This window comes from Parasteatoda tepidariorum, chromosome 8 (assembly GCF_043381705.1).
Source record: "Parasteatoda tepidariorum isolate YZ-2023 chromosome 8, CAS_Ptep_4.0, whole genome shotgun sequence".
NCBI lineage: Eukaryota > Metazoa > Arthropoda > Arachnida > Araneae > Theridiidae > Parasteatoda > Parasteatoda tepidariorum.
The window spans coordinates 30885797-30913257 of NC_092211.1; the positions used below are offsets into that span (position 1 = coordinate 30885797).

At 29.6% G+C, this 27461-nt stretch overlaps 1 long non-coding RNA gene across 1 annotated transcript in view; it reads right to left on the bottom strand.

Annotated features, from left to right (window-relative positions):
- Nucleotides 1-3371: 3371 nt before the first annotated feature.
- LOC139426304 (uncharacterized) overlaps nucleotides 3372-27461 on the bottom strand; it is a 124228-nt gene continuing 100138 nt past the window's right edge. The window contains exon 2 of the long non-coding RNA XR_011637543.1: nucleotides 3372-3771. This is a non-coding gene — a long non-coding RNA (uncharacterized lncRNA). The remainder of the gene's footprint in view (nucleotides 3772-27461) is intronic.

Here is a 27461-nt window from a genome sequence, read left to right on the forward strand (position 1 = left end):
GTACAATGCATCAATCTATCAATAAAGAATAAATTATTAAATGAATATTATAAAATTACATTGCATTGTTATAACATTTATGTTGTAATGAAGTTTATGCTATGATGAAGTTTATGTTGTAAAATGTAATGTAATGTGATATGACTTTACACAAGCCACTTCATTTATTACTAGAATTTGATGTTTAAATTAACTAAGTATACAATGCCTCAATCTATCAATAAAGAATAAATTATTAAATGAATATTATAAAATTACATTGCATTGTTATAACATTGCATTACATTGCTATAATATTGCAATTTCATACAATTATTATTTACTACAGAACTGCTATAGATGATCATTTTATCCATATTTTAAGGTACATAAATATTGGAGAGGTATCAGGAGAAAAAGATTTGATGACATAATACTGCAGTACAATTAAGAAAACAATGTGTTTCACGATAAGCGCTTTTTAAAGAAGTGGCTTGGCAACTATTCTCTTTATTGCTAAGTTTATGAATGCTATAATAGAATTTCTAAAAATTGATAAAACAACATTTATTCTTGAAAAAAAATAATTCCTTTTATATAAGTTGCTTATCATCAAAAATACCGAATATATAAAAATCTAAATTTTTGACTTTTTGTCGTAAACTTTAAACTTTGTTATACTATATTAAACACTTTTTATATATTCATTTAAAAAATGCGCATTTTTGGCAGTTTCTTATGGAGTTATTTTATTTTGGCCGTTTATATACTGGTAATATTTTGTTTTGTTATGTTTCATTATTTACTTATTTATTTATTTAATCAATGTGAGTTTTCAGCAGTTTATTAGTACATTTTTTTACCACAGAATAACGAGCGTTTCTAAAGAGTTTCGGCAATTTAATAAACAATATCTTTTAATTATTTTTTTAGGAAAAAAAATGAAGTAGTGTTAAGTCAAATTTAAATTTTGTATAAATTTCATAGAAATTTACTATTGTATGGTTTCCCTCAATTTAAAAAAAAAAAAAAATCAGGAATTTTTCAAATAATTCCACTAAAAAATTCTGCATTGAAAAGCTTTAAACTACGGATCAACGATAAAAAAAATTGGAAAAAAACTTTCATAAACTGCCTTCTAAATTGTTTTAAATGTATTTTTATGTTTTGATAGCTATATGTATTTCGTTTTTTGTTTAGCACTCAGTTAACCAGAATGTATCTTTGAGATACAAATCGTAAAAAGTGATGTATAACTTTCAAGTGTTTTTTATTACATATACATAATTATTTTACCAGCCATTGAATTGATACTTAATATTAAAGAATTTTATTCATTATTTCCTTCGATTTAATGTGCATATTTTTTAAGTAATTTAATTATTGTTTTTTTTCATACATACTGTAGCATATTTAAAGAAAAAAGCAAGATGACACGGGTCTAGAAGAAAAAAAAGAAGAAAAAAATAGCATTCAATGAATGTTAAGTTATACCGATTTCAGTAAGGAATAATGTGGTTTTCCCGTTACTTTGAAAGATCGTAAAAATAAGGGATACTAGCGCCATCTAGTTTCATTCCTTGTAACTTTTAATGCTTCGAAACTTTTGTACGACTTTTTGATCGAAAACCTATGATAGCGAAATATCATTTTGAGGAAATCCCTATTTAATATTCAATGTTTGTAGTAGCCAAATATTTTAACATTCCATGAATAAGTAAATGCTAAAATAGTTTATGAAAAAATCTTATTTGATTATACACTTGATTGCTTATTTTATTTAAATTTGACAATAAATTTGCAATAGAAGCAAATTTTGTTATTTAACATTTTTCATTTATTTACTAATCACGCAATATGCTACTTAATATTCATAAATAATAAAGTGGCGTTTCGAATTTTGAAAGTAATTAAGGATAAATTCCTATTTACTAAAGATATTTCGATCAATAAATAAGTAAAAGAGTTAAATGTGATCAAAATACACAGTAGGGTAGAAATCGCTTTAAAATTTTTTAATCACTCTTGACTCAGTGAATTTTAGATTTGAAAACATCTAATTGAATGTGAATATTTTTCATACATATGTTAATATACTAAAAAAATTAACAATGAAAATGTAACAAAAATGAAAACAGATGCTCTTTAAATTCACCTGAACATGAAAACAAGAATAGCTCTGGTTACTTCAAGTTTTTAGCAATTAGACTAAATTAAAGCAATTTTAGTGCTTACAGTCTCTTTTTAGTATCAGTTAAGACAGTGTATCATAAACTTATAAATTGTATTTTTCTACATAAATTTGGGATAAATTAAGTATTCTTTTCATTGAGTAGCGACAGATGTATTAAATGTACGAAGAGCTTGGAGAATTTTATTAAGACACATTTTCAAAAACAGATTGATGGAAAAGTTTGAAAAATATATCGCTCAAACAAGAATCGACTTTTTCATTTTTTAACATTGAAAGTAGTTTTTTTTTTTCAAGTTTAAATAAAAAAACCTGATTACTTATTTTATTATTTAATTTACTGGAATTCAGAAATTGTTTTAGAAAATTTCTGATTTTTCAGCAATTCATTTCTGAATTGCAGCAATTTTTCTTCTTGGAATCTCTAATAATTTGAAACTTAAAAAATATTTTGTCATTGTGCCTATCATCCCAAAATGTTACGATTTTTTTTCTTCAAATAAAACAAAAACTTTTCTGTACAGGTAGGATTTTTTGTCTTCATAAGTTTCTAATTCATTTCATGGCATTTTATTTGTATGCACAAAATATCATTGTGAATCTTTAAAAAAAACTAATAAATACCACTTTCTAATGTTAAGGCAAAATTAAAATTTTATGATATTGCAAAAAATTTACTAAAATGTAAAATTGGATGTAAGGAATTCAATATATTCTTTATAAATGCATCTAAATTAGTAACTAAACTATGTACTATTTTAAATTTAAATAATTCGTTTTTCCATATTTTTGGGCATTTTTTTTTAAAAACATTATTTTTCTGAAATTGAAAACTTTATCTTTCCCTTTTCTGCGCAATTAAAACGCAAAGCTTATAACTAATCAAAATTGTACTTACTCAAAAACTTGGATAAAAAAAATTTAAAAAAAATTTCGTAGAGGAAAAAGAAAGAAAAAAACGATATTCACCATCATATGAGAGCTGCTTTTATGACACAAAAAATAAATATCTACTCTTTGTTTCCCATTTTGGTATAATAAGCAAAATGTGTGTAAATTCATTAGTTTCATCTAAAGTTAATTAAATATTAATTAAAGATTATCTAGTTTTGTACTAAAGATATCATTTAAATGAAGTACAAAATTCATAATACATTTAATGAAGAAAAGAAGAACCAAAACTAGAACGAAATGCATGAACTTCCTTTGAAATTTTTTTAATATAAATCGCACAATGGATGTCAAAGAAATATTTTGTTTCAATTTCTAAGTTTTAAAACATCACCACAAAACAGAACATTTTCATATGAACATGATATTCGTTATTGCTGTTGGGTTTACGTCGCACTAGAGCTGCACAATGGGCTTTTGGCTGCCGCCTGAGAAACATCCTTGAGGATGATCCGAAGACATGCCATCACAATTTAGATCCTCTGCAGAGGGGATGGCTGCCCTGCTTCTGTTGCTTGACGACCTGTGGGTGAAGTCGAGCTCTTCACGGTAGAACTACTTAAGAAGGACAGATACTGCACAACCTCGGTCCCTTTGCAGGCTGATCAAAGTGTTCACCCACCCGCACAGTGATGCTTGACTTCGGTGTTCTACTGGAAACCGTGTCTTAATGATCAGTCCACAGCGGGACATGAGCATGATAAGGATAAATAAAGTATGATAATGGGGTATATAGATAGTTGAAAATATATAGATAGTTGAAAATGATTTAGTTACTAACAAAAACGAAGTTAACAATTACAGTAATAACGAACTTTACATTCATTAGCTAAAACGAATTCCTGTTATTATTGTTGTTGTTATTGACGTATGCCGGTTTAGACAGAGGGGTGCGCTTGTACTTGTTTTCCAGTGGCGCCATCTATGGCCAAGTATTCGACTTCTGCCACACCCATACGTCACACCCGTTTATAGGGCGGACCTATTCATACATCCATTCATTCATTCACAGATCGTTACTTTGACCTGAACCAGATACCGTTATTAAAAGAAAAGAAGTACAATTTTTCCGGGGNACCCACGACCTCTTGGATATGGGCCCAGCGCCCTACCGACCAGGCTATCCCGGCCTAATTCCTGTTATTAATTTTTGTAAGAGACATATTGAATACTTATTTTTTAATGTGTTTTAATACAAACAGAATACTTAAAATTCTGCTGGAATTTAGCTAACTTGCAAGTAAAAAAATCATTTTTAATGTCTTTTTAAAAATTGTAACACTATAATATATTGTTATTTCATACTACACCCTTTTACCCAAAAAATATAAACAGTCGTGAAAAATATGTAGTAAATATACACAAAGCAATAAAACCGTCTGTACCTGACATATTTACGCAATGTAGTCAGTTTCCTTTTTCGGCAATTTGACCATAAGAAGAAAAAAATTAGAACCATACGTTCCTTACATTCCTTGCAAAGATACATCGCTCAGCTCCAAGAGGTCAGAGATCACACACTTGTGTCAAGATAATTGAGGGGCCCCCTTGACTAAGGGGGGGGTCAAAAGCCCCTCATTGTACGTAAGCCCAAAAGCTCTAACAAAATAACAAAAGCTACTAGTTGGTAATACTATGCGCATAAGTAATACGTCGTGGGCAATTAAATGTTAGTCTCATTATCATTTTGGTCTCGTTAAATGAACGTAAAAAAAATAATAAATTGGTCTCAAATAATAGGCCAAAATTAAGATTATAATGTGGTTTAAGTCAGCTTAATGTCATTCTGTGTCTTCAATTATCGTTCTTTGATGAGTGATTTAATTTGAGTCACTAGTTAATGATTGAAACTTACTCTAGTATTTCGTGTATTTGTCTTATTTATGCTACAGAGAAGAAAAAAGCATTGAGTACTGAAAAAGGAAAAAAAAAGCGAAAGAAAAAAAAAACAAATGAGACAGCTCTAAGTTTTTTTAATTTTTTTATTTAAAGAGAGAAAAAAATTACCAAATTTTCGTAATTTTTAATGCATATCATGTTCATTATGTTGCATCAGAACAATCCTGGAACATTACGTGAAGATGGTTAGACATCGAGTACCACTTTCACCCTACCCTACAAACCATCCCATTTTTTGAAGTGGTAATTACGTTATATTTAGAGCTAGTTACAAAGATTTTCACTTAGGAAGGTTTTTTTCACCTTACTGCATTATTAATGTTTATTTTTTATGCCTGAAACATGTTTAAAAGCTTTTTTTTTTTTTCTGTTGGAGAAACGAGGTTTACTAATCTAAATTTTAGTGCTGCTAAGATATATCCATCTCTAGCTCCATATTCACATATATTATTCAAGCCTTTGTTATAAGTTCGGTCCACTTTTCCACAGTCTGGGGGTAGCAGAGAAACTTTGGTATTTCTGTGATGCGCATGGAGCCAGAATTGATCAGTGATTTAATGTCCTCTTCACATAAATGTCGTTGCATTGGAGGAGGACAGCACAAACTTTCCACTTAATGATTTCAAAGTAATCCGAAGTTGGAAAATTTATTTATCTTCGGTAGTATGAAATTTAGTCCTTTCTCAACAAATTTCCGTCAACCAACAATATCCGCGGGACATTTTAAACTCAATCCCTCTGGGTCATTGTCCACAAGAATCGGCAAATCACGATCATGGTTCTTTGTTGCTGACTTTTGCACAAAAGACTTATAAATTTCGTACTACCAGATTACCTTGAAATCATTTATTGGAATTCTTAAGTGGTTTCTTCTTCTCCGATGCTGCACAACTCAAGTGAAGATGATATTAAATCCCGCATTTTTTTCTGACACTTGCATGCATTAGTGAAATTCCATTATTTTCTTCGTTATCCCCAGGCTGTGGAAAGGTGCTAAAAGCTCGCGACAGAGACTTCGAATGAAATGTGCGAGCATGAAGTTAGAAATGGATATATTTGAGCAACTCTAAAGTCCAAAAAAATTTTGCATTATTTGTCCAAAAAAATCAGGCTTTAGATGTGTAGTAGAATTAAGAAAGCAACCAAAGAATCCTGCTCCATTGGAAACCCTTGTAAATAGCAGTAAATATAATGTAAATACCCCACCAAAAAATTTAAAAGTTGGTAGGGCAGAGTCAGACGGAACTCGGCCTGCAACCATCGTCACGTGATGAGTTTTTTGTTGTTCTAATCTGGCATAATGAGTGAGGAGAATTACGAAAAACTAGTAAATATGATTCTTTCTAATGTTAACGCTATTGATTAAAATTCAATTTATGTAGGTTAATTGAACTATCATAAGCATAAAACATTAAATCGTATTTATTTGAGTTTCAAAAGTTTAAAAGAAAGCCTGATTTTTTTTTCCTTCAAGTTTTTGTTAATTTTTAGTACAATGCAGGAGCGGAAGATATTAACCGATTTTTAAAAAAATTTTATGTCGTTTTTAGTCTTAATATAATAGGAAAGTTTTTTGTTTTAAAGCATTTCGGAATTCGAAAATTCATTCTTTCTTCCGACCCACTCTAAGGTAGCTGGAACTCAGCGTACAACCATTCTTAGGTAATGTGTTCTATGGTTGCTCATAGTTGTCATTTAAGGTAATGCAATTTAACATAACACAGCGAAAATTATAAAAAAAATTGCCAAACATACGTATTTCTCTAAAACGTTTTGCAAATGTAAAAAAATTTAATTACTGATCAGAATTTAATTTATGTAGGTAAATCAGATCATCAAATAAACATAAAACTCCAAAGTCGCGTTTTTTTCACGAATTTTATCCAACTAATTTTTTTTCTTTCCTTTAAAAAAAAAAGCCGTGATTTTTTCAAGTTTTCATTCATTTTAGATATGATCGGCAAACGAAACGTATTAACCAATTTAAAAAAAAAAAAAAAAATTATGCCTTTTTTATTCTTAGTAGAATAGACAACTTTTCTGCATTAAATCATTCCAAAATTCAAGCATTTATTTTTTTCGATCCACTCTTGTACACTGATCCGGGTATTGTTTTTATAAAAATTCCAAAGGAAATTTTATAAGTAGCTTATTCGGTGTTCAAATAAGCAGTCTTGTAAAATGAACTAACGAAAAAATTTAATAAATAAGTCTAGGAGCACAATTAAGATTATAGTCTTATTTAAGTAGTTTTGTTACACCGAGAAAAAAGGTATGGTTAAAACTATCAGAATATGGTTAAATTTACCGTGTTTCTGACTCTATGGGAACACCAAAAACTGCGCTTTAGTAATTATTTTAATAAAATCAACAATATGATTATGATATGTGTGATAAAATTTGGTAATTTTATCATGATACCTTAGCCCATGATAAAACCCATTTATTCGATTAAATTAACTTTTTAGTTTTGTATTTTTACTAAATGTGTGGTAATAAGAACTATTATTTTTGAAACCAGAATTCCTGGTGATCGCACCGAATTAATTGCATAAATACCGTATATTTTGCTTTATAAACCAGAATTAGGTTTTCTTTTTCTTTTCAGAAATGTCATTACATGTACGGTAATTTTACCAGGTATTATGTGGTGTTTTAAATTATTTTTTATGAGGAACGAAATAATGGAGAAATTTTCAAATTAAATTAAAATCTCTTTAATTAAATAATATGATTTTATGTAATAATAATTAATAATATAATTTCATGTGTAATAATTAATAATCTGATTTTATATTACTGTCAAACCCCGCTATAGTGAGCCTTCAGGGGACCGAAATTTCGGTTCACTATAACCGGGAGTTCACTATATTAAAACTGCAAACAATTTCAGCTAATTTTTCCGAACTGCTCCCTTTTATTAAACAGTATTTAAATAAATGACCAATAAAAAGAAATACGAAAATGATTAAAAAACATGATGTAATAACAAAAAATGTGCTAACTTTAAATTTTTATAGCTCTTCGTCCTGCCTACAAAAAATTAGGTATGGGAAACTGAGATAGAAGAAGCAAACAAGAAAAAATGCGTATGGCTACATTCCCCTCAATAGATGGTTTCAAAAATCGGTATATGTATTTTATGAAGAAATTTCGAAATTACCAAAAAAAATGAAGGAAAAAAATCAATCGAAGACAGAAAGAAGTTCATAAAATCCAATTTCCTCTCTTCTTTTGGTTCAATATATCCACACAAAAAAAAAAAAAAAAAAAAAAAAAAAAAAAAAAAANAAAAAAAGAAAAAAAAAAGAATTATTTTATGTGTAGCGAAAGTTTCGTTCACTATATCCGGGAGTTCGGTGTAACGGGGTTTGACAGTATAATAATTATTAATCTGATAATAATCTTATAATAATTAATAATCTAAAAGAAATTTTTAAAGGAAAATAAAAGAACAGAAACTCAAAATTAAACGGGAGCGAAAGTTTCGTTCACTATATCCGGGAGTTCAGTATAACGGGGTTTGACAGTATAATAATTATTAACCTGATAATAATCTTATAATAATTAATAATCTGATAATAATCTTATAATAATTAATAATCTGAAAGAAATTTTTAAAGGAAAATAAAAGAACAGAAACTCAAAATTAAAAAAATATCATTAAATAAACAAAAATAAACAGCCATTCAAACAACATCTGAAAAATTAAGTACCCTGAAACGTGATAAATTCAACTTATAACGTTTTAAACCTATCTATCTTACAACTCCAAGACATCCTCATACATAAAGAGGATAAGGAAAAAAAACACGTGTATTCCCAAAACCTGTATAAAAAAGAACCCATAGGTATGGTGGTTGTTTTTATCTAAAGAGCAAACAAGCAGTCTGTTAGCTGTATGGGTCAATAAGATGTCGCAATTTTCTTTTCTGAAGTCATATAAAGCCTCAGGCTGTACATACCTCGTGGATTAAGCAGATTTTTAGACAACTCCAGTTGCATCTATTGTCGTAGATATGAGCTGTTTTGAAGGGGAAAAAAAACTGAATATTTATTATCCTTTAAGTGGCGTATGATGAGCTGATGCATTTGTACATTGTTCTTCTCAGTTTTTTTGGTTTCAGTTTTTATAGTTTCATGATTGAAATATTATTGAAAAATTATAGAAGCATCAAAAGACATAAATATAATTTTAAAAAAATGATCCATTCAATTTTGAAATAAAATTTTTCAATTTGAAATGCTATTATAGAAAAGTTTATATTTTAATATTTACTTTTAATATCAAGTAGTTAATTCTCCGACAAGTTGAATATTTTATGGTTTCTCAAATAAAGAGGAATTATTTAAAAAAACCATGAAATGTTCAACTTGTCAGAGGTTAAACTACCGGGTATTAAAAGGAAAACTACAGTTTATAAATATGACTAAAGAAAAAGGGTTATATCTCGAAACATATATGGTAAAGAAATGATCAATTCAATTACCAAATAAAATTTTAAATTTAAAAGACTATTATGGAAAATTATATATTTTAAAGAATATTAAAAAATTTCCTTAAATAAATTTCTTTTAATACCCAGTAATTTATTCTCCGACAAGTTGAGCATTCTATGGAGGAACTATAAGAGAAACCATAGAATGTTCAATTTGTCAGAGAATAAACTATCGGATATTAAAAGGCAAAATTCAGTTTATAAATATGATTATAAAAGAGAATGAGTTATTTCTTGAAACACATAAATATGATAAAAAAAATTATCAATTAACTTTAATAATAAAGTTTTAAATATAAAAGCTTATTATAAAGGGTAGATATTAAAAGAACATTTTAAAAAAAATGTCTGAAATAAAAAAATGATTATTTAAGGAACCATAGAATGTTCAACTTGTCGGAGAATAAACTACCGAATATTAAAAGGAAAAATTCAGTTTATAAATGTGATTATAAATGAAACGAGTTATTTCTTGAAACACATAAATATGATTAAAAAAAAAAGATGAATTTAATTTTCAAATTTAGTCTTAAATTTTAAAGTTTATTGTAAAAAAATATTTATTTTGAAAAATAATTGGAAATAAATGACTAAAAAAGTTGTCCATTGTTGTCGTTGCATTTTTATAGGCTGGAAAATCAGGTGGTTGGATTCAGTTTTCCCTCATTCATTTCCATACTATTTTGGTTGCCATCAGCATAAAATTGATAAAAGTTATAAAGGTATTGTTTTTTTTTTTTTTTTTAATTTTATCCTTAATTTAAAGGTATTTTCCTCTACTGCTATTATTACACTTTTGATTTAAAAGATAAAAACTAAGAGAACTGCTTTTTTTAAATTATTATTATTATAACGCAATCCTGTGTTACATTTTAAGATAAAGTTATTTAAAAAGGTGTCTAATCCTCTTAACCGGTTTACAATTATTATTTTTTATTCAAATAACATTAATATATTGTTATAAATTACCGTTATAGAGATTCGTTAAATGATTTAGAACTTAACGATTAGCTTCATGCACAATGTAATGCAAGCAAAAATAGTACTTAATATATCCGCGAATTTCGCAAGCGAAAATGTTAAATTATGGTCGCAAACTCACCAGATTTGTTAGAACAATATAATGTTATAGCAATATAAATGTTATTTTTAAAAAATGATTACTTAAAAAATTTATTTCTGTTCACCAATAGATCTAAATATTTATAATATTAATAGATAACAATAATTGGACGTAAGAATTGGAGGCACAAGCGTAAGCAAACAGAATTCTTTTTAGTATATATATCAGAGGTGGCCAATCTGCGACTCGCGAGCCACATGCGGCTCTTTGAAGGATTATTTGTGGCTCTCGATAAATGTATACGAGTTCCCTTTTAATTTTTGTGCTATTATATTTTAAAAAATTATTATCGTTCCGTTCCGTATGAGTTTCAAAATGTTTTTTAAATTACTCAGAACAAATATGAAAGACTAAATGCAACGTTGTTCAATTCAAGGTGAGTTTTCCATTTCAAATATGACACAAAAAACATCTGGAGAATTAGAATTAATAGAGATGCAAGAAGATCAAGCTCTACAATTAAAATTTAAGTCGACGTCGATTACTGAATTTTAGAAGTTTGCACCAGAATCGAAGTATCCTGAATTAAAAAAAGGCTGATTGTTGAATTATTTCAATATTCGGAACAACGTACTTATGTGAATCATTTAATTCCGGTTTAAAATTCGTGAAATGCAAAAACCGATCAGTATTAACTAACCAGCATCTCAAAGAATTACTGAGAATTGCTGTCACCAATTATTCACCAAATTTTAAAGAATTATCAAGAGAAGTAAAATAAATGAGTTTCATTTTTAATATTTAAACTCAATACACATATTTTGTACTTTTACTTATATGTTCTCAATAAATATAATTTATTAAAAAAAAAATTTTTTTTAATACCTTTTTCACACCTTTTAAATACGTATTTAATTGCGGCTCACGAAAAATTTCAAATTTTGAAAAGTGGCTCGACTATCAAGGAGCTTGGCGACCTCTGATATATATGATAAGTGAATAATTTCAGCTTTTGTAAAAAAAAAACCGTTTTCTGCTTAGAAACAACAATTATTGCAAAGCAATCATCGGGGATGGCAAGCGACAGCGAACAGGGGGCTTAGTCCCCTTGTTAATACACAAAAGCCTTATAGCCATACCTCGAAATCTTTAAAAAAAATTATTCTTAGGTAAGAAATAAAACAGTGGTGCCAAAAATGCTCACCTGTGATCCATGAGCCCGATTCCCCCCTCCAACCATATAATTCTTCGAATTTTCCCTCCTAAGAAATGAAAACAGTTGGTGATTCTTGTAATCTTCAAATCTGTGGACATGTGCTCACCCCCCTGCTGTGATGAATGTGTATCAGCACATCGACTCACTCTCACATTTTTTGGTCCCTTCGATCTCAACCCCACCCCCCATTACCCCATCCACCTTGATCACAACACAGATCTTAGATAAAAAGAACGAATTTTTTTTCTTACCTGCTTATTCGGAGGTTTAAGAACATATTTCTTTAGCCATGCTCTTTTTTTTCTACTTCTTTTTGGTCTTGTTTATTATTTCCACGTGCCCAAAAAATGTAGAGCCTAGTTGCGGGACATGAGCTTCTTTTCTATTTTTTTACCCCCCTCACTAGAATAAGCGTAAAAAATATGCCTGTGTCACAAGGTATGCGGATGTGAATTTTGTGCTGCTAACAAAGATCAAGAAATGTCAGATGATTTAAAATGCCGTGAAAAGATAAGAATAGATGTATTTTCTTTTTCACTCATTAAAATTTTTCGAATATGTCATCAATGTGCCATGAATCATTCTTGTTTAAATATAGCAGAAGTCTTAAAGCAAGTCTTGAAATTTCGGCAATGAATTAAAACTCAAAATAAAATCCTAAAAGAAAGAAAAAAAATGCGAAAAAGTGATGAAGTTATATTGTTTTTCATTATTTTATTCATGTTCAGCTAAGAAAACACACATGTATTGTTATAATAAAATAAAATTGTATATTAAGGCTTTATGATCGAATAATAATAAAGTTTAATAAATAATTTGTACTTAATCGCTTAAAAGAAATTGAAAAAAGATTGAAAATGAAGTATTTAACAAATTGTGGAACAAAGTAAATGATAAACAAATTATGAAGTATAAATTCCATTTAACTATACTAAAGTAACTACAATTCTATATCCAAAAGACGTAACCGCTATGCATACAATAGAACAATTTTTTAGGCGGTGGAACCCTAAATGGTCGACCTTTATTTTAGCGGAACCCCGAGACTCGATAGATTGTAAGGTATACAAATTTTTACATCATTTTAAGTATCATAACTTTATATGTTAAAACACAAAATTTTAACGAAATCGGTCAAATAGTACCGAGAAATCAAATTTTTTTTTAAAAAGTCATACATTTAAATTTTGACCATTAATAAATATAATAATGAAAAATAATATATAATTATTAAAAATTATTTTTTCTTTGAATTATTTTTAGACAAACGAATTTCATAATTGCGTACAAAACTTTTCCTATTCGCTTTCAAAGTTCTCGAGATATGGCGAAATACGCACCAAGTAAAATTAACATTTAGGGGTCAAAACCTTCGGCCACTCTCCTGACCTAACTATTGGGACCATGTTTCCCAGATTGCGGCTACCCCCTATATTTTGATGGTCAGAAATCAAATCACGTAAAAGAAAAGACGTGTTCATGCAGATAAAGTACGTTTTCGTGTCTGAATTTGCAACTTGAAATATCGTCTGCACTAATTAATTACCATATTTGAGGCCATTCTCTCAAAACTATTAAGATTGCGTCTTAGTCAAAATCCGATTAGATCAAAAGTTATTTACGGTGTTCCGTTTATTATTACCATTATTATTGCACATGGTAGATTTAAGTGCAGTGAACTGTAAAAAAAATCTCGTTCACAGTCTCTTCCTTCAGTTAAAGCATGGCTCCTATCTTTAGGCAAGGAAACAAATACGTAGCAGTTAACGAAAGGAAACAAATATGTAGCAGTTAACGCAAGGTAAATATTCAGCAATTAACGCAAAGGGAAAAGTATGCAGCAGTTAACGCAAGGGAAAAAATATGTAGCAGTTAACGCAAGGGAACAAATATGTAGCAGTTAACGCAAGGGAATAAATATGTAGCAATTAACGCAAGGGAATAAATATGTACCAGTTAAGGCAAGGGAACAAATATGTAACAGTTAACGCAATTTAAATATGCAGCAGTTAACGCAAGGGAAAAAATATGCAGCAGTTAACGCAAGGGAAAAAATTTGTAGCAGTCAATGCAAGGGAGCAAATATGTAGCAATTAACGCAAGGGAACAAATATGTAGCAGTTAAGGCAAGGTAAATATGCAGCAGTTAACGCAAAGGAAAAAATATGTAGCAGTTAACGCAAGGTAAATATGCAGCAGTTAACGCAAAGGAAAAAAATTGTAGCAGTCAATGCAAGGGAATAAGTATGTACCAGTTAAGGCAAGGGAACAAATATGTAGCAGTTAACGCAATTTAAATATGCAGCAGTTAAGGCAAAGGAAAAAATATGCAGCAGTTAACGCAAAGGAAAAAATTTGTAGCAGTCAATGCAAGGGAACAAATATGTAGCAGTTAACGCAAGGGAACAAATATGTAGCAGTCAATGCAAGGGAATAAATATGTAACAGTTAACGCAAGGGAACAAATATGTACCAGTTAAGGCAAGGGAAAAAATATGCAGTAGTTAATGTAAAAGTTAATATCAAAACTAATGTACGTTTAATCATTTCTTTATTTCTCGGTTTAAAAGAAGAAAAAAAAAATCGGTGGAATTCGATCTATCTGAAACGCGTTAATTCAATACCGGCTCCATATCATGTATTTCAATAGAATTTATATCCTCAAATATCATATTGCAAGGAATCCCCACCTCGCACACTTCAAACTACAATAGGCTAAAAATAAAGAAAAAAAATTACTATATACAGCTGTGCCACCGTATTAAAAGAAAAAACGTGGGGAAAAAAATCATTCTAATCGCAGATGGGGTAGACATCATATTTTTGATGGTTTTTCGTCATCTTTTTCTGTTTGATGGACATTTTCCGTTTTCAGGCAGCAACAGCTGTGGGAATGGGGGAAGGGAACAAGTGACGGACAGCACCGGTACAGACGTTTCAATCCAGGTTGAGAAGTTAATTATCAGACTGCTGATCCGTCAGAAAATGATACAAGGGTGTTCCGGAGACCTTATGGGAAAGGGAGTCATCATCATCGTCTTATGAGTGAGAGCGGAACTTTCGAAACTAATCGAAAGTAAGTTGCATTGTTCTAGAAATAGAAGTTTAGCGGTTTAACTGTAAAAAAAAAATCTGTTATATTACAGAATATTTTTGGCAACAAAGTTGTAAGAGATTATCCGTATGCTATGGAAAAAAGACGTTGACAGAAATTTCTTGCAACAAAACATTACAGAAAATATTTGTACGCACCAGATATTTTCCTCACGTTAGGATACGGCAGAGAAATTTGGTTTGAAAGTATATTCTCTAGTTTCATAGTGAAACAGATTTCCAAAATCTTGAGTAGTTTTCTAATTATTCAAAAACTATATTTTCACAATTTTTTAATTGTGAAAATAATCCAGGTTGTAAAGTTAATTGAGTGCCAATCCGTCAAAGAAAGAAACAAGGGTCTTCGGGTGATCTTATGGGAAAGAGAGTCATCATCATCGTCTTATGGGTGAGAGCAGAACTTTTCGAAACTAATCGAAATTAAGTTGAATTGTTCTAGAAATAGAAGTTTAGCGGTTTAACTGTAAAAAAAAATCTGTTATATTACAGAAAATTTTTGGCAACAAAGTTGCAAGAGATTATCCGTATGCTATGGAAAAAAGACGTTGACAGAAATTTCTTGCAACAAAACATTACAGAAAATATTTGTACGCACCAGATATTTTCCTCACGTTAGGATACGGCAGAGAAATTTGGTTTGAAAGTATATTCTCTAGTTTCATAGTGAAACAGATTTCCAAAATCTTGAGTAGTTTTCTAATTATTCAAAAACTATATTTTCACAANTTATAATATTCTGAAGTATCAATTTAAATTCTTAGTAGAGCAGCATACGTGCCAACTTTTAATCCTTTGAAGGATGATTTTCCCCAGTGGTAGTAAAATGAAATTTCAATTTTAAGCAGAAACATTCGCTGTATTTTGACTAATCTGATGCGGTTTACTACAATAGTATTACATATTGATATGGTTAATTTATTTAAAAATAGTGGTGGATCAAAAATATTATAAAGTAAGTTTATAAATACAAGGAATATATCGAAAGCATACATTTTACTACCACTTTAAATATAGAAATAAAATTTTACACCAAATGCGTAAAAGTTGGCAGGTATGGAGCAGGGCTCCTACTTTGAAGAAACACAGAGCTAAAAACTCTCTAGGCTGAAAGTATGTATGTATATATAGGCAAAAAAGAGTAAAAACTGGTAAAAAATAAATGTCATTTTTACCTTTTTTTTCGGGAATAGTAAAATATCCTTAACTACCAATTTTTTTTACGGCTACATTTTACGGCTACATTTTTTTTACGGAGAAAATTAATAGCAATGAATTTTTTATTGTTAAGAAAGAATTTACTCCTCCGGAAAAAAAATTATCGATAGTTGAAATAGCTCCAGTTTTTTTTTCTCTTTTCCGTCTCGCTTCCAGGCCTGTTATAGTTATTTTTGGGAGAATAAAAATTATTGTGACCACCACTAAGTGATAATATTTATGAAGTGTGCTTTCTTTTTAAAATAATCAACATACATTATTAACCTACGTGCCTGCTCGCACGTGCTAGTTTTCCATAATATTTAAAGTGGTACCGAGATTACAACAAAAGTAATAGTAATCAGTTTAGTTTTGACGGCCCTTTTAAATTTCATTTCACGAGTGTGAGGTTTAGTATATTTCATTAAATTGTTTAGGTATAGTGGTGGTCAAAAACTCATAGCAAATCAAATCCATTAAATTAAAATTGTTGAGAATGAAATCAATTGATGGCAGTAGTGGTGTTTTTGCACCACTGGGAAAAAATAACTTTAATTATTATGTTTCAGTTATTGAAGGAATTAGTAAATAGTCTGAGAAAAATCTTTATTTTCTTACAAATTGCAATAAGAACAATTTTTTTTTTCAAGCAAATGATTTAATTTTCAACGTCTTTTATTAGTTGTACTTGTGCACACATAAAATCAATTTATCTATTTCATTTAATTGGATCATGCTTCATAATTGGATTAAAAATTCTAAAAATAATTGTCTGATTTATTCTTCAATTTTAAAACTACAAATAAATTAAAAGTTTCAGTGAACATTGCTTTCTAAATCATTATCAATCTTATTCCTATACCCATCTTGGCATTTTAGTAATAAGAATTTAATGCTGCTGAAAGAATTACATTTTGCATATATCTTAAATGCATTTTGCTTACATCTTAAATGTTATTCATGTGTGTCTGTGTTTTTTCTCGGAATTAATGCTGAAGAATGCAAAATATTACTTTTTGAAAATGTACTCTAAATGTCATTTATAATGTTTGTGCTAGTTTAAATGTAATGTAAAGTTTTTTTTTTTATAATTTTTTTTTTAGTTTATTTATTAATTTATTTTATACGTATTCTACATATCATTCACTTGTCTGTTTTTTTTATTTTCATAACTTAATGCTGATTAACGAAAAATATTACTTTTTGGAAATGCAATCTAAATATTCTTACACACCTGCGTTTTATTCACCGATTTTAATGTTGAAGAATGAAAAATATTATTTTTTAAAAATGTTCTCTAAATGTTTTTTTTTTTATAAAGTTTGAGCTCTTTGGCTGCACTTAGTGCTAAAGAATTCTTTTTTTTTGTTACATGCACTAAGTACTATTCCTACATGTGCTTTAATTTTTTTCAACTTTCTGCCGATTTAAAATATATATATATATATATTACGCTTTCGTGTCAAGTTTACTTCTAGGACCATATTATCAGAAATTAGTTCAATTTCAATTTTAATCAATCAAATTTTTAATTGCAGTCTATTTTAATACTCTTTTTGTATAATGATAATTCCGTTATAATTTTCACTAAGCATTTATTAAGAAAAGAACCCTAAAGAAATTAAATTATTTACAAAATGTACATACAGCAGAAGCTGCTGAAGACTTTTACAGATTCATTCTCATAAGACAAGTGCTTACTTTTTTCACATGCAGCATATAGTTATTATCTCATTCATGTCATGTGATCCATAATATTCAGACAGCTTTGTTAGGGTTGACGCTGTAATAAGTAATCATAAGACCGAAAGAAGATGCATTAAAATTTTAAAATATTTATTAAATTGAACGATATATCTCTTTCATATAGACATGATTCCTTAATTATGTGAAAGAGATTATTGGATGTTCTTATCTGTTAAGAAGGGCTAATCTACAATTAAAATATAATTCTGTTTAGGTTTTGGTTTAAAATCTCGTAATTCTATTTTCCATTTACCTATTATCTCTAGATGTTACGTATGCATATATATATATTGCCCTTGATACCGTCTATGATCTCTTTTTCATTTCAGAATTACGCTATTTTATTACATAGCATAATTCTATTACATAGCAAAATATTAGACAGATGGTTTCTGTTTCGACTTCTCTTATGGAGCTGGTAAACAGTGGGAATTTTCTGATTTTTTTCTACCAGTCGGAAAATTTTTAGCTGATTTTGGTGGTGAACTTGAGTCAATTTATGTTACTCTTCGTCAGCTTTCTGTACGATCTGCAGCTTTCTGTAGTTACTTTAAAAATGTTGTTGCCCTTTTAGATTCAACATCCGCCCTTCAGTATAAACGGAAGTGATAAAACTGACTGTTTGGCAAAGGATGTAATGTAACCCAGAATTTAATCAGAAATTTGCCATTTCCTGCATTAAAACGAGAAATAAATGAACTCGCCATACAATCCTTTCGTACTGCAACTGCCAACTCTTCAAACGATAAAACTTGGAATGTTCCCATTGTGTTCGGGATGCTCCGCGTTAAGCTGCAATTGACTGGGCACGACTGCCTTCGTGCCCATCTTTTTCATTTTAAAATTGTCAATTCACCTATTTGTATTTTAAGTTCAATTAGGCAAGAAATGACTGCTAACGACATTAATGAATACCCTGCATTATGTTGTTGTATATGTATTGTAGAAAAATATTGGAGAACAGGAAGCCTTAATAGAATTACTTAATGAACAACAAGCGGGCATTTGAAAAATAAAATAAACTAAAAATTTTATTGCACATATTTTGAGTTGCTTATTATCCACTGCTTATATTGCTTATTATTATGCGAGAGCATTGTTTATACTACCCTCGCCTTATCAGCAAAAATAAGCCGGCCGAATGACCCCTACCCTCTTTAAGCGTTAATGTAGTTTTCAAACTGCTTCTAAGGTTGAGTGGAATTGATCTTGTGTTTTAAAGTGCTGATATCACAGTGCAAAACTTTATTGCACGTGAAAAAATTTTCATAATACTAAAATTATTAAATATTTCTACAAAATATGCTTTATAAAACTGCATTGTGTCTACATAAATGAGAAATTAGAACAAAGTTAAGAAGTTAAGGTATTTTTAGTAAATATACTTTTCCCTAAAATTTACTAAACGTTTGCACTTATTGAACGTTTTTTGATAATGTTTCTTTTCTTTTCAAGTCTTGAACGCATGTCTAAGAGAAAAGTGTTTCATTTCTTAATTTTTTCAGTGATTCTAATTATTTTATATTCAGCTACTACAATTCTAAGAATACCCTTTTTTTCTTTGAATCTAACATAAGTTAAGATTTTCGAAGTATTAGATATTTCACTTCGCCCTAAAATTTTTACAAATCTTAAAGCTTCTTCAATTTAAACAAGAAGCTTTCAAGTATGACTTTTTTACTTATCTAACAGTCTTAGCTAACGATATCTCGTTAGACAAGTAGTTAGATATTAACTTATCTAACGACATCTAACAGTACAACATTAAGTTGGTAAGAAAGTAATTTCGAAGATTTAGAGTGAAATAAAACTTAATTTATTTTTAAAATCCAATAAACTTTACCCATTCAAATATCTTCCATTCTGTTTGATGACCACTTGACATCAGTCTGGTAATTTCATGATCCCTAATTTAAAGAACATCTGGCCCTCATCAGAGAAAAAAAAACTCACAAAGTGCAGTTTGAGGTCATCGTTATTACTGAAATTTTTACCATTTAAAAAGTTTCGTAAACTTCAAAACAAATGATAATCCGATGGTGCAAGGTCTGGGCTATGTGGAGGATGTGACATCACTTCCCATCAAGCTTCAATAAATGCGTAAGTGTTGCTGAAGTTGTGGGAGTTTTCATATTGTAGTGAAGGAACACGAGACATTTGCGAATTGCGATTCCCCATATGTACCATAAAATTATCGTTTATTAAGAAGTTTTTAAAGCTTCTTAAATTGTTAAAATTTTAGCAATATCGATGACCTCAAATTGCCCTTGGTTGAGTTTCAAGGACCAGAAGTTATACGATTGCGGGATGAGAAATTTACCAGAAAAATGGCAAAAGATCATTGAACAGAATGGAAGATATTTGAATGAGTATAATTCATTTTGTACAAAAAAAGAAATTGAGTCTTATTTCACACAAAATGACCTAATTTACTTTTGTGTCAACCTAATACAAAATCTAAGTATTATTGAAAAATTGCTATTCTGAGATTAAATGGCTGAAATTCTTAGAGTAAGCTTGTTTACGGCAAAACAATTTCCTTTTCTTACAATGCCAGAAATAAAAACTCTCACATTTGACGATTCAGCAATCCATGATCTGCATTTTGCTGATTTTGAGAACTATTTCGTCACGAAATTACGGGATTTGTGACAAAACTCGAACTCTCAAATATAAGACGAAAATGTTTCCTCAACTTGGAATCTCATCGCAGCGCATTGTGGAAGATTTTGAACCAGAATGACGAAATTAGACGATCGAAAATAAAGAAATGAAATACGCCGCATCCTGGTATAGTGGCCATAGTGTTGTACTAGTACCAGGAATATCCCGGGTTCAAATCAAGCTGCAGGCATGTGAGTAACGTATCTGTCTGTCTTCCTTTGTTATTTGGGTGACATTGATCTACATATGTGGTGCCCACAAGTGGTTATTATAAAAGTTAAATACATTCGGCGCTATGAGGGTTTTTTTTAATTTTTTTTAAATAAATAAAATGAGGAAATATTAATTTAATTTTGACGAAATTCGTTTCCTTGAAGAAATGATGATAGTTATTTCCTCACTTTGACGAGCTTTTTGCTCGGAGCAAATACTAAAAAACGGCTTCGTTGAAAACGAAGACACTTTCGTGAAATTTGAGAATCCATTTTTTGCAAAGAAAATCTGTTGCGATTAAAATTAGAATTATTTTAATCGAAGTTCAACTAATTTCAGATATTTTATTGTCAAATAAATATTTGAGAAAAAGCTTTAAACCACGCTCTTTATCCTTTCTTGTAGTCTATAATCCTTTATGGTAGTCTTTAGCTTTGCAATCATTTCGCAGTCGACACCATAAACGCTTTCAATCAAACAATGAAAAATATACAGATGTACCCTTCCTCCATTTATCTAAATAAGCAATCAGTAAATTTATCACTTGAATTATAAGCAGCTGCGCGCATTGAATTTCAATTTCTCATTTAGTTATAAAACAAAATACCTTACGTTAAGTAATGTCAAATAATTTAACTAATCTAACTTTAACAAATAGTTAAAAGCATTTCCATGACTTAAAATAAATCAAGCCTAAAATAATAAAGTTATTCGATGTAAAAGAGGTATGAATTAAAATATTTGAAGGGATATTTGTTTAAGTTTCATTTATGCATGTCACAATACATTTTTGCTTATAATTTGAATTGTGACCTAAAGTTTATGGAATAGAATAGTAATTTAGGAACATGTTTCTTTCAATTCAGAGTAAGAATAAGTAAAAGTCAAATGCCAAATTTTTTCGGAAACTAAGATAATGAAATAGATAAGATTAATATAAAAGATAGAGATAAGGAAACAAGATAAGACCAACACTAATCGGAATAAATTAGATAGAAAATCATGCACAACGGTTGATGCGAGATAACTAAACATTTGTCAACTAGAAGAATCAATAGACTTTGCAAATTCCAACTTGCTAAGAATTTATTATGACATTAAAATATCGTCTAAGATTACAAATATTAAATTTTAGGAGCGTTTTCTTTAAGCTACACTAATTTGATTGGTTTAAATAATAAATATATAAAAAAATATTTTTATTTGCAGTTCTTGATTGAAAAGATTAGTTAAAAAGTACTTGGGATTTAAGTATAGCTATCTTGGACTAAAGTCCGTAAACCATTTATCTGCAGTTTATAATATGTAATTCTAGGAAAATCTGTTCCTCTGGTAATTTTTCCGTTTATATGGTAACTGTTAACCGGGAATTCTTGTTTTTAAAATTATAGCTCTTATTACTGCACATTTAGTAAAAAAATCAAAATTGAAAAATGAATTTAATCGAATAAACGGTTTTTGTGGTATGCGATATCATGATAAATATACCGCATAATCATGATAAATATATCGATAAATAATCATGCGATTTTAAAAAACCATGTTTTTTTGTTCTTTTCACCAAAATCATAACCAAAGCGCTTCAGTAAAAATTATTAAGACTTTTAGTGTTCCCATAGAGCCAGAAATACTGCAAATTTTACCATAATCTGGTAGTTTTGACCATACCTTTTCTTCTTCAGTAAATATAAATGCAGTTATAAATCTTACAAATATTAAACTGATGCAATTCGTTGCAGTTTAAAAGGAAAATTTTCTAGTTTTCGTTCTTGACTTAAATGTGATCTTATTTTATACCTTACGTCGTGCAGTCGATTTTTAAATATAGTACGTCTACATCTTCAACTTCCTTACTTTGCCCTTTTGAACACAACTCAGAAGACAAGGGAACTACTCTCAAACCTAAACTAACCTTCCTTTGTGTATGAAATAGACTCAGATTTCTATTACACGGAAAACATTAAATCCAAAGCGAAAATTCCGTTGTCTACTATAGATTACTGTAAGTCTACTATAGTCAACTATATTACTCTATATATTACTATATATATTTACTATATTTATTACTATAGTCTACTATAGGTTGGGTTCGGCATCTAGAACAATGAGAGTAAACCTGCATTTTTTGCCTTCGGCAATGACAAAGTTACTACAGTTTACCTACTTTATGAACTATTCCATTTGCGTTAATTATCTTGCTTTATTGCGTTGTTTTAGATCAAATTGTTTTTTAATTACTATTACCTATTTATAATTTGAAATATATAGGTACAAATTATAGAATTTCGGAACTACACGTAACAGGTACTTTGAATTGTAACCTGAATTTTAAGGATTCTCTACATAATTGCTTTATTCATGCTCAAGTAACGTATCTACATATTTTACACATTTTTATGCATATTTGTTTTAATATAGGTCAAAATAAGTGTTAAATATTATATTTAGCATTTTAATAGTTTATGGTTATAAAATACAGCACGAAAAACCGGCGTCTTTTTCTGGGCATAAAGGTAAATACGGTTCACTTAAAAACAATGATTTTTCAAATTTGTACTTATTTGCAGTTATTTAGATCAAGAGAAACAGTTACTCATCAGTAAAAATTCTACAATTTACAAAATCAGTTATTGATAAATTTTTAAATATGAATGAAATAAAAAGTCTTTCAAAACTAATTTTTTTTTTAAATTTTGTATTAGCACAAATTTAATACCGATAATCTAACAAATTATTTTTAGTGACTATTAGACTGCTTTTATAGTTAAAAATTCAAAAAATATTTTTGCTTGTACGTAGAGTTTCAGAAAAATATATGAAAGGGACACCGGTGTCACGTCTGTGTCAAAGAGTTAAAACAGTGGTTACCAACTGGTGGCCCGCGAAGCCTTTTTTTGCTGCCCGCGAACTAAAATATATTAGTTATCATTTTTTTAGGAAAATTTTCGTAAAGAAATCTACATGGGTTTTAAATACTTTTAAGTTTTATACCTTAACAATTTGATATCTGTTGCATATTAATTGTTTAATACATAGGTGCACATTAAAGTTATTGTGGCCAGAATTTTTTAATGTGCAATACATTTTTAAAAATATACTTATTTTTATTTGTTACTCAATACTTTTGTTTTGTACTACTTGATAAAAATCTGACAGTGATATTTTGTGTTCCTTCAAATATAAAAGAGTCCTACTTAAAATTTTGATAAAGTTGCTGCCCGCTATTTGACTGGTGTTTTTAATTGTGGAAGTAAGTTGGAAACCCTTAAGTTGGTTGTTGTAAAGAACGTAAGTTGGTTGTTGTAAAGAACGTAAGTTGGAAAGAACAAATCAGTTGCATGATTAAATTTTTATTTAATAATTTGTAAGTTTTCAACTAAAGTAAATTTTCATCTGTAGCATTCCATCAATTTAACTTTACCGCCGCCTGTCAATGATGAAATAAAATAAGATAACTATTTATTTATTTATTTATTTTCCAATCGGAATATGGTTGCAGGGCCAATATTGGAAATTCAACCTTTCTTTCACTTTCTCAAAGAAAAAGCAACTGTCTTACAGGTGCGGCAGTCAAGGTAAAGCCGACACACGGCCGTAATCCATAGGGAATGACTGAAACCCATCATTATGATCCATGCACGAAAAAAGAAAGAAAGAAAAGAAAGGCCGTACTGATGTGTAGGCCTAATAAAGTGTGGGCTGGCATGTTGCACCGCCTACCAGAAGTGGCCAAACCCCAAGGAGACCCCTTTTCCAGAAGAAAGGAACAGTAATTACAGCTCTCTCCTGAGTCTTTTATAGAGGGGTGGTAACGGACATGATGGTGAAATGGGGTGAAAAAAGAAAGGTGAATGTGATTTTTTTTTTTTCATTACATTGATGATATTGTTTTGTTCGGATGCAAAGAGTTTAATGCGGTTTTCGTTTTCTGGATTAACAGATAAAAGAATTTAAAGTTAAATTATTATTTCAAGCTTTTTCAATTTTTCCGTTTAAATTTATATTAGTTTTTATTTATCAGATATTTAACCTTTATTTATACTTTAGTTCATATTTTTCATTTACGTTATAGAATATTAGTAGTTCCAAAAGTATAAAAATATATATATTTTTTTAAAATTGCATCTTTTTATTTGCTTTATAAAGCATAATAAATCTTGCTGGCCAACACACACACAAAAAAAAGAAAAAAAATCTCTAAGAGTGGTGAGCGTTCTTTTAATGTATAAAAATTAAAAATTGTGACGATATTTTCTTAAACAGAGTTTTATTTCAATGGGGGTAAAAAATATGTCCCAATTTTTTTTAATCGTTTATTGATTTTCTGATTTAAATCACGCACTATAACCACATTTATAAAGTATATATGCATAGTAAAAAATCGATATTATAAGCAACATTTCGAAGTCAAAATGTTAAATTGGTACAAAACAAAATTTAAGAATTAGGCCAAAAAAAAAACATTATTAATGAATTTTAATGCATAAAAAATTATTTTCAAATTTTTTGCTATTTATATTTAAGAGAGAGGGTGTTATTAATAACGCTAAAATGGTTTCTGTTGTTGATTTAAAAGACTTATTGTAGAGCCTCGCGTCAAAATGTTTTTTTTTTTAAACTGTTTATTTTTACCTTACTTATATTCATTACTAGCCGCCAAAGGCGGCCAGCTGTCCGCCACGCTAAAGGTTTTCACAAATAAAGTTTTTTAAAACATAGCAGGAAATCTGAAGATTAGTGGACAATTAAAGTGTTCCTAATCTGCAATTCTGTCTTCATATCCAGTTCTGTTGCAGATGTGTTATAGCTCTTGAGGATGTTTGAAGATGTAACTTTGGTATGGTAACCTAAGGCCTATNTTAAAATTGTGACGATATTTTCTTAAATAGAGTTTTACTTCAATGGGGGTAAAAAAGATGTATTAATTTTTTTAAATCATTTATTGATTTTCTAATTTAGATCACGCACTAAAGCCACATTTATAAAGTATATATGCACAGTAAAAAATCGATATGATAAGCAACATTTCGAAGTCAAAATGTTAAGTTGGTACAAAATAAAATTTAAGAATTAGGTCACAAAAACATAATTGATAAATTTTTCTGCACAAAAAATTATTTTCAAATTTTTTGCTATTTATCTTTATATTTAAGAGAGAAAGTGGTATTAATGACGTTAAAAAGGTTTTTGTTGTTGATTTAAAAGACTTATTATAGAGTCTCGCGTCAAAATGTTTTTTTTTCCTTTTTTTTTACAAACTGTTTATTTTTATCTTACTTATATTCATTATAAACTGATTAAAAGGGATGATAGCTTCCGTAATGATTTAATTCGAATCGTGCAAAATTAAATGTTTGTAATATTTTATAAACTATTACAAACTCAATTAAATTTTATTTACAGCACAATAATTGTATAAGCGTTATAAGAGTTTTTGTTTCAGAATATATTTTAGAACGAACAAAATAATGTTACAAATTTGATTACAGGGTCACTATATAAGAGTTATAGCACTTTTGACTACCATGATATTGACAGTGATAGTTCTCATAATTTCAAATTTATAAGAAAGGCCAAGAAAGATTATCTTCATAGTTTGATGTGATTGTTCAAAATCTACAACTCTTAAGTATAAGTTATGTAAATTCCCAACTTATACTTTTTTTTTTTAAAAGTTTGCACTTCAAGAAACCGGCAAATCTTATAACCCAAAAATGGCTTATTCGCATGGAAAAATCGTTTATCGTACCGAAACTTATACTTATTTTGTCTTATTTATTTGCTGAAGCTCTTAAAGTAGGAGCATTCGCACTAAATTTATCATTATGCTTTTTTACTTAAAGGATCAACTAAACCTTCACATTCGTGCCTCAGGGCTGCCATCTACCAACAACCAAAAATTCAAGCAAGTCCATCTTCTTTAAAATGGCTTCTAATCACACGGTACCCACTCATTAGCAATTCCATTTGCCAACCTCCCCTCTTTCTTCCAAAAGAACAAACCAAAAGAAAATCGAAATCACAACAAAAGCACTCAACATGTCATGGGCTGTCGCTAGAAGGCTAGAACCATTTAAAATTTCCGACTTTGATTCGTAACTGGCATCTGTCCCGTGGAAAGGGGGGGGGGAAGGAAATCACTCTTCAGACCGAAAGATGCCAAAAAGAATAATAAAAAAGGTGTGTCTCACAGTTCCCGAACGATTGACCAGTGGAAAGCACCCGCTAATAATATCCTAGCTGGAACGAAGTTCGAATTATCAAGAACCTCCCAACATTTCGTTCTTTTTTTATGGCGCTTCAAGAGGGCGGATCAAGTGTTTTTCTTAGGAGTGATATAACAAATTATCATTATAGTCAGCTGCAAGCATTTCTTCATCAACCTCCGGGTATGCTTACAAATTCCACCAATGGCATTAGGTTACGGAAGCAACCGCTTGCATGGTACTTATGCTAAAGACCTACAATGAACACACGCGATAAACCTAGCTATTGAATATGGAAGACATGGGTCCATATACTCGTCAGACCTTGAAAAGATAGAAGCGATATCGGCTGACCCCCCTCTCTTCGATAAGTGCTTTCGCATTCTGGTGCACACTTCAAACAAGAGCTATTGTGGTAATTTAGGCCCGCCAATGCGTCCCATTAGAATGGCACTCCCTGGTATTTAGCTGGGGCCTTGGATTTGAATTCCAGTTTAATTGTGGAGACATCTGTTGGGTTATTACT